This window comes from Bos taurus, chromosome 6, assembly GCF_002263795.3.
Source record: "Bos taurus isolate L1 Dominette 01449 registration number 42190680 breed Hereford chromosome 6, ARS-UCD2.0, whole genome shotgun sequence".
NCBI lineage: Eukaryota > Metazoa > Chordata > Mammalia > Artiodactyla > Bovidae > Bos > Bos taurus.
In genome coordinates this window covers 45,360,771-45,370,088 of record NC_037333.1, presented here as the reverse complement: position 1 = coordinate 45,370,088, position 9,318 = coordinate 45,360,771, and the positions used below count along the sequence as shown (strand labels likewise).

The window sequence follows — 9,318 nt, the reverse complement described above, 5'->3', positions numbered from 1 at the left end:
AAATGCTGCAACTCTTTATTTAGGGATTTTAAACATTGCAGTCATGTTCATCATGGTGACTGTGGGCTTTTATATCTAAGTCAGAATCATTTCTCAAATTCATATTTAAATATCTCAAATGAAATAGATAAATAAATATCTCAAATGGTGCTCTTGGCTTCTTGGGTACTTCACAACATACAACTAAAGAAGGAAGGTTAGCCACGCCAAAAAAAGAGAAAAAAAGTAAAGGAATGGTGCAGCTGTGACTATTTCACGTTTAGGAAGCAGCAGGATCAGGGAAGAGAAGAAGAGAATTCTAGGGGAGCCAAATTTGCGATGAGAATCTGGATGTTGGCTTCATCCTAAAGCACAGTGTGGGAGTTGTTCTCTAACTTAATGATGCTGTAAGTGAGGTATACAATTTTTTCTCAGTTGTTTTGTAGGCAAGGTTTCTCTTCTGCTCCTTTCAATAATCTAAATGCTGAATGCTGACAATCCAAATGGTTACCTAGACCTAAGCACACACACAGGTTCACACCTATATCTTGGCTGGTGATTTTACATTTTAGAATAGTTTCATTCATTCAATCATGTCGTTTCGTTCACTTTATGTTTAATGTCTAATTACATGGTCAAATAACAAATACTTACCCAGCATCTGTGATATGGCAAGTGTTGTGCTTGTTGTTCAGAGTATAATGATGTGTCCTGCTGCTGCTGCTGCTGAGTCGCTTCAGTTGTGTCCGACTCTGTGCAACCCCATAGACGGCAGCCCACCAGGCTCCCCCATCCCTGGGATTCTCCAGGCAAGAACACTGGAGTTAGTTGCCATTTCCTTCTCCAATGCATGAAAGTGAAAAGTGAAACTGAAGTCGCTCAGTCATGTCCGACTCTTAGCGACCCCATGGACTACAGCTCACCAGGCTCCTCCGTCCATGGGATTTTCCAGGCAAGAGTGCTGGAGTGGGGTGCCATTGCCTTCTCCAGATGTGTCCTAGCCAGACATTATTCAAATAATTACACAAATGATTGTAAATGTGCATCAGTGTGAATGCTCTGAAGGAAGAGCAAGATGGAGATGTGCATTCGAGGGCTTTGATTTAGGGAGGTCTGGGAAGTGTTCTTAAGGAAGTGATGGGCTGAGCTGATGTCTGTTAAACCAGCAAGTGAATTAACTAGGTAAGGTCGGGGGAGTGGAGGGGAGCTCGAGGAAATGGGAACAGCTTGTGCAAAGGCCCTGTGGTGGGACAGTGCCTTATGTGAGGATTAGATCAGTGTGGCAGGAGCAGCGAGAGTAAAGACAGTGGGTAGGACCTTGCAGGCACTAAAGGAGCTTTGTCTTTATCTTAAGAGCCAAGCTGGCACATGGGGAAGAATAGGTGGAGGACAGGAAGAGATCCAATTGCACAGTGTGAGTTGTGGGACTCAGAGATATGCAAGGAAGAGGGTTTTAGAACCTCTTGTTCTCGCCTTACACAGCCCCAGGGCGTTTACTTGACTCGATTGCAGATGTGCCCTGATAGCTGTCAGGCAGGCTTCTCTCCCAAGCCTGGGTGGGTAATGGGGAGGATGCTAAGGGGTGGTGGCCGGCCACGCTCCAGTGGTCCGGATCCGCTCTCTCCTCTGTGCACAAGGAGCCATTTGCCGGTCGCCTGTGCTTTCTGCTGGGAGACTAAAATGTATTGAGCTGTAAGAGTCTGACAGGGAAGCCTGGTTTCAACTTTAATAGAACACAGTGCACCCAACCGACTGACATAATCTCTCCCCAGAAAGGTAATGTGTGGCCTTTGTGTGCTGGAGCTTCCATTTACAACCTAGATTAAATATAGACAAATGCAGAATATAAACGTTCTTGACCCCATTTATAATGCAAATCATAAAGTACATTGCAAATGGCATTTTCAGACTCCAGGTATTCAACATTTGGAGATGCAAAAGATCTGAAAAATTATTTTTGGTTTAGGCTATTGTAATGTGGAGCCTGCTAAGACAACAGTAACAACAATAAGAATTCGAGCAGAATTCTGGGCGGGGATGGAAGGGAAGGGGCACCTATTTCCTGAATGTTGGATGTGATGGTCATAGTGCAGAGTTTCTCAGCCTTGGCACTGTTGGCATTTGGGGCTGGGTCATTCTTTGTTGCGGGGCTTGTCCTATGCATTGTGCCAATAGCATGTTTAACAGCATCCCTGCCCTCCCCTCATTCGATGCCAATAGCACGACATCCCCTCTCCTAGTTGTGATAAGCAAAAATGTCTCCAGACATTGCCAAATGTCCCCTGGAGGGAAAAGTTCACCACCCCCCCGACTTTTGAAAGCCTGTACTAGAGGATCCATAATTAATATGTATGATGTAGAGACTATTGTGAAATAAAAGTATGCATTGCCAATAATCTTAAGATTGTTCCATGTAAGAATGTTTGAATTTTGCAATGGAATGTGGCGAGAGGTTTTTCAACCTGAAATCACTTTTACTTCTCAAACTATTTAGACACATAGCACATGTGTGAAAATGACTACTTGAAACTCCCAGCTAAGGGGCAAACCCCTTTCTATTCACTGAGGGAAGCTGAACTTTTGATTTTGCAAGTCCACTTTTTAATTTTAAGTTGGGAGTGCAAAGACGGTTTTGCCATTTCTTTCTTTGCAGAAGAATAGCAGCACCGAAAAATAACCGGTTGTTCATGTTCTGTGCTTTTAAGCCTTTAAATATTTCTCAGTTTGGGTGGGAAATGGGAGGATATTCAATGCTGTAATACAATCATTTGGATGCTTACCCATAGTCTGGAGGAATGGAAAAAGCCTTGTGAAATTTCCCAAGAGGGTGAAGTGCCTGTCTGGGGTGCAGTGCTCCCCGTCCTCTGCTGGGACAGGCATTGGTGTCCAGCGGGGGCCGCTGCAGCCAGGCAGACTGAAGATATTTGGCTTTTAGCTTCTTTACTGTGCTGTACGTGAGTGACCTTGAAAATTGGCTCAATCTCCTTGGACCTCTACTGTCTTTTTCCCTGAGAATAAAAATAAAAGCAGTGACTGAATCCTTCATCTTAGTGTGTTGAGGTTTAATGAGATCACAGTTGGGGGATCTGGCGTTATCATTTAAGGAGTGTTGCTTCTCACCTTGATGCTGCCAGGGCTTTTCCCCTTATTTTGCCTATTTTTGTTAAATTGGCTGGGTAGGCAGATGTTTCTTCTGTATAATTGGAGATGCAGGATTTAGAAATGTCAGGGAAGTACCTGTCAACCATCCTAACTTTAAATCTGGTGAGTTGAGGTTAGATATAGACAAATTTAAGTGAATTGTATGTATATATAAAATATATAGACTTATATATACAAAATAAGTTTAATCTTATTTTGTATAATAAGATTAAATAAGTTTAATCTTAATCTCTAATATATAGTTGTTTGCTTTCTATATGTAGTATATAAAATAGATTCAAACTATAGCTATAGCAAATATTCTTGAATAGAGTCCTTATGTAAATGATAATAAAATATTACCTAAAATATTAATAGTGCCTTAATAATATAGCTTGTGTGTGTGTACACTCAGTTACTTCAGTTGTGTCCAAATCTTTGCGATCCTATGGACTGTAGCCCAACAGTCTCCTCAGTCCATGAGGATTCTCCAGGCAAGAATACTGGAGTGGGTAGCTATTCCCTTCTCCAGGGGATCTTACCGGCCCAGGGATGGAACCCAGGTCTCCTGCATTGAAGGCAGATTCTTTGCTGACTGAACCACCAGGGAAGCCCAATAGGCAGCCTTTGTGTTTATCTGGGGAAAGGAGAATTTATCTACAGTCCCTGAAAGAATACAGGGACAGGGCTTGTTTGGTTTTGTTTTGTGGTCTGTGCTGCTGGAAGGAGGAGGGTTAGGTAGGAAGATGCTGGTCTATTTATGTGAAGGCTGAAAACTGCTCCCTGACTAAGGCTGAACTTCACTAGATAAACTGGGATGAGTCCAGGGGGAAAGCAAGCAATAAAAATGAGACCAACGTCTTTGAAACCGGAGCATGATGTTGGAATATTTCAGTGGTAGCAGCGTGGGATGTTGGTCTATGGGAAAAGGGGGGAGACAGAGACCTCTGAGGTTCTCGTTCCTGATGCTCAGAAGTGTGTGTCCTGAATAGTAAGACTTTGATCCCTATCCAAAATGATACAAATAACCCCTCATCTGTGTAGTTTGCAAAGCACTTCTCAGCCACCGTGTCCTTTAATCCTAGGAACAATCCTGAGAGTGGCTGGCATCATTTTCAATGGGTAAAGCCTGCTTAGGAGGGTGAAGGGACTTGCTCAAAGGTCCTTGATTGGGAGTTGGTAGAGAACCAATTCTATCCCACATACCAAGGAAGACAAATCCCTGTTTGTTTGTTTTTTTAAAGGTAAAATAAAAATTGAAAGCAGTCAAGATTCCAGATGGAGTTGGGGATCCATAGAATGATTTTTTTAAAAGTGTCTTCCCCTGCAACTCACCACCCTTTCCTTTTTATTTGAATTTCCTGCCAATGGACTTAGGGTAAGGTCATCTTTCATTTTAAGGAGGTAAGAAAACCTGTCTTCTTGTTCATTACCATCTCTCTCCCACACTGAGACTTCCTATGGGCTAATTGGCCAAATCTCAACATTAGCTGCTGGGCTGTGTGTCACTGGGTGATAGGTAAGTGAATGATTACATGTTGTGGTTTTAATCACTTTGATCTCTCCAAGGACCATGCCTGTTCTATGTGTGTGGATTCCGGTTTATCAACTGTAAGATGCAGTGAACTGAAGTCTCTTCCTGTAATTGACCAAGAGGTCTTAGCCTAGGGCGGCACATGGCTACCCTACTCATTCTGCAGCCACACTCACTACAGCCACATATCTGCCACTTTTCACTTCTCGGTTTTTTAATTTTTTTTCATTTCCTATGATTTTTGTTTGGTTTTGTCCTCTGATGATTTGGCAAATACATTTATACTTCCCACAGAGATATTTAAACCATTTGTGTTAAAGGTATGTTTGTTTTTTTTTTTAATATGTGTCTTGTCAACAGTGTAGTGAAGATACAATTTTAGAAACTGAAAATATGTTCAAACACAGCCTAGTAAATGTTATGGCTCATCATTGGGTGTTTGGCCTTTGCAGTTTCATTTTATTTAATGCCATATTTGATGTTCTTGATTTGAAATACTTCCTTTTATTTTTGTCTTGAAGGCAGTATTTTTTTAACGTTTCCCATTCGACTTTCTTCTAATAACAGCTTCTCTCAAAAATATACTGGATTTCTATAGTAATTCATCTCCATTTATGTGTTTGTCTGTCCTTCTAGCATCATTTATCTACATTAAAAAAAAACCCTGCTTACTCTGGAAGGTGCTAAGACAGACCTCCAGAGTGTCAGCCCCCAGAAGAAGCCTCGTGTCCTGTGGTCTCTGCCAGGTGCCATGTGGATTTGCCTTTTCAAAGCAACACATCTGGTCATCACTCACCAACCTGCTTGGCTCTTCCTGGAATATTTTCACTGCCTTTCCACTTCACTCAGATTTGAGAGAGTTAATTATTTAATACGTTTGCAAAGCACATTGGGTTCCCTAGAGAAAGTGTGCCACGTAAATATATATAAATGAATAATTAATTAAAGTGTAAGCAGATTACTTGGTGATTTCTTCCTTAACTGCCCCATTTTCCTAATGAGTTGTTTTGAAGTTCCACTCTGGGTTTGGTTTCTCGACCCTCCTCCTTCCACACACTTTCTCTTTCTTTCTCTTCTTAATTCCTTCTGTTCTAAATTCTTTTTCTCCTCTGCCAGTTCTATCAGTGCCTACCAGATTGTGGGTAGTCAGTCAATCACAATGATTTAGTGCCGGATCTATAGGTAAAAGCCTTCATTAACGTCAATGGGCATCATAAGCTCCTCAGAACTCTAGAGTGAGATTAATAATTAGATAATGATTCTAAGGCACTGAGAAAATGAGAAAGCAGGCTCCTGAGACGCTGAGCATGGTGTAGCGATCAGTAGTTGAGAAAACCTTGTTTACTGACCCCTTTTCCCTGATCCATGTCAAGTAAAACAAGAAATCCCTGATACTCTAAAAATTAATATAAATCAAATCAAATCCCTCCTACAACCTCCCTTCCTCCCAGGGGCCAGAACAAACCAAGGAGACTGCAATTTAAGAGCACACTTTGGCGGTTCGTTGGATTCCTTTTGAGAGAACAGTGGACTGATTTAGATGGAGTCTGAAGGGGCGACATAATTGCTTATTGAATGTTGATGTCCAAATCCTAGTTATTCCTTTACAGAGATTAAAAGGAATTAGGGAACAGTTCACGTCCATCCTGCTAAACCTGACCCAGTTTATTTACACTGTAATCTTACTTCAGAGCATGAGAGGTAAAATGAGCTCCTCTTATCAATTAATAGCTGAAGAAAAATTTAGATTTCAAGTTCAATGTAAGAGCTATTTATTCCAAAGCACTACAGAAATGAAGAGGTGTTCTCTGTTATGTTGGGGTGAGGATGGGGGGGAGGTGGATGAGGAAGTGCTGAAGAGAATTTTTTTCTTTCCCTCTTGAGAGTTTGAATTACTGTGCAATCGTGGATTTTCTAGTGACCTGTGTTAAAGCCCTGGGGCTAAAGCAGACCTATAATGGATCTATTTCTGAATTGTTCAGCAGTATTGGAGTTTAAAACAGCAGCCATGGTACATGCATATAATGAGGCCAGTGCCTACTTCTGCATCTGGGAGGGTACTGGTCATAGCCCTGCATGGCCTCCCAAAGTACGGGGCAGACCCAGCTCTTCCTCAGCCCTCTTCTAGAATCCTCGAAGGCAGCCAGCCGCATCCTGAACAGACACAGAAGTTACTTTCGAGATATAAGATAAAAGACCTGCAGAAGACTGCACTCGTCCCCAAATCCCCACTCTGCTTGGTCCACCCTACTCCCACCCCCATCCCACGCCCGGAAATTCCCTTCTCTGGGTGAAAGCATTGTTCCACATTCAAATACCTCTGGGAAGCATAACGCATTCTCTTTACCAGTCATTAATAATTTAGTGTTCATTCGACAAACATTTGTTGTTTGTTGAATTTATTCATAACATGAATTAATCAGAGTCAGGGAGGGAAAAGATGTGGTGGAGCCCAAGGCTGCCTTTCTGCAGGTGGCAAGATCCCTTGGAACCTCAGCGGGCACCCCTGGAAAACCAGAAAAGCAGGAAGACGGGTCAGGAGACCTCCCAAGCACTTCCAGTGCCAGTATCGTCTGTCCCCTAGCCAGATGTGGGAACCAGCACACACCAGACAGGTGGGGGATGGCTGGATTGAGCCCGAGACACAAGGGCATGAGTGTGGAAATTCACCAGATGGCTCATGGTCTCAGATTTGCTCCGTATTTACTTAAAGCTTTGTGTCCAGGTTCCAGAGCTCAGCACAGAGCCTGGGACACAGTAAGGACCCAAAGACATGGAATTAAAAAAAATAAGAAAAATGATAACACTTATATGTTAGTTTTCTAGCTCCACTAGAACAATATGTCACAAACTGGGTGGCTTGAAACAATAGACATTACAATAGTCTTACAGTTCCAGAAGGCAAGAGTCCAAAATCTGAGCTCTGGCAAAGCCATGCTCCTTTTGAAGCCTCTAGACAAGGATCCTTCCTTGTCTCTTCCAGTTTCTGGTAGACCCAGTCATTCCTTGGTTCGTGGTAGCAAAACTCCAGTCTCTACTGATGTCTTCACACGGCCGTCTTCCCTCTGCGTCTTCACACTGCCATCCCTCTGTGCCTTCACACTGCCATCCCTCTGTGCATGCCTATGTTCAGATTTCCATCTTCTCTGAGTACAGCAGTAGTACTGGATTAGGGCCCCTCTTATGATCTCACCTTAACTGGAAATCATCTGCAAAAACTCTATTTTCAAATAAAGTCATACTGACAGGTACCAGGGGTTAGTACTCCAACCTGTCGTTTTAGAGGACACAGTTCAACCAATAACCACCTACTCCATGGGACTATTGAAGCAGTGAACTAAAACTGGATTATGAAATGTCTTGATGCTCAGAAAGTGTTTATGCAAATGTAGGGTAAGGAACTCAGCTGGGATGTGAGTCTGGCCCTTTCTCCCAACCATTAGGCTATCCACAAGGAGCTTCAGCATAAGGACCTTGATGTCCAATTGTGAAGACAAACAAGGGGGAAGAATATAGAAAATGAGGTTCAGGACCCAAAAGACAATTTTCACTACCTTTACAGGGCTACGTGGGCTTAGTTCAGGTCCCAAGTGACTGAGGTCACTTCCAATACCCCATGTGCTGATCCAGACTCCCCAGAATGTCCTGGGCATTGATTGCCTGCTGGTCCCAAGTGTCAAGGTCATACCGGAAAGAATGGAAACCACTGACTCACACTCATCCGAGGTGGTTTATAGCCATAAACTTGGAAGGTCACTTAATGAAGAAAAGCTTTAATAAGCAGCAGTAAGGCATTAAACATTGTACTATTCAGAAGATGGAAATAGTTCCTGACCTTCCAGAGCATGGGTTCTAAAGGACACAAGACATGAGCACTGGTATATATTTTATGTCTTTTGTGCCCGTTTTGGGGGGTTAGCACCAGGGAAGCACTGCCTACTAGTTGATTAGGAGCCACAGGTCTAAATTTCAGTTCTGGGCTCAATAGTACCTTTCCCTGAAGGTTTGAATAAATCATCCAATCTGCTTCTGTTTCAACTGTGTCTGGCATTTCTATTTTAATCATGAATTTTGGCTGCTCAGGACCCCGGAGTCACCAAGCCTGTTTGTGACTTAATTTGGGATTGGAATGAGGGAGGAGGCAGAAGACGCACTGGGAACCAAACGGGAGAAAATGGGCTTGAGTTCTGTTCTGAAAGACTTGAGCCAAATGCAGGGACATCTTCTCCGTAATGACACCTGCAACTCTTTGGTTCACTCTAGCAAGGCAGATTATAGAATCTTAGCAATTGTAATTTTGGTAAAAATAGGAGAGATTGTCATGTAAGCAGGGTAGTTTAATTTTCATTCTGATTTGTCTGCAAGGAGATGGGTCAGATCAACTATCCATTCAAGGGAATCATAGCACCTCAAGACAAGAAGAAGTGCGTATAATCCACCCTGCTCCTCTTTCTGCTTTGAATGCCAGGAAGCTCAACGCCAACTACACAGTTCAGTTAAAATATTAAAAATTAGGGGCACTGTTTCAGTTATCTATTGCCGTGAATAGACAACCCCCAAACTCAGTGTCTCAAACAGTTTATTTGTATCTGTCATGGTTCAGTGGGTTGACAGGATTCTGCTGGGCAGTGCCTGTTTGGGGACGCTAATGCAGTTTCAGCATG

The 9,318-nt window shown here is 42.7% G+C and overlaps 1 long non-coding RNA gene across 1 annotated transcript; it reads left to right on the top strand.

Annotated features, from left to right (window-relative positions):
* The first annotated feature begins 1,653 nt into the window (after positions 1-1,653).
* On the top strand, positions 1,654-5,507 carry LOC112447153 (uncharacterized). The gene is made up of 3 exons (XR_003035263.2): positions 1,654-1,755; positions 4,365-4,524; positions 5,291-5,507. It is a non-coding gene; the product is annotated as an uncharacterized lncRNA (long non-coding RNA).
* The last annotated feature ends 3,811 nt before the right edge of the window (positions 5,508-9,318 follow it).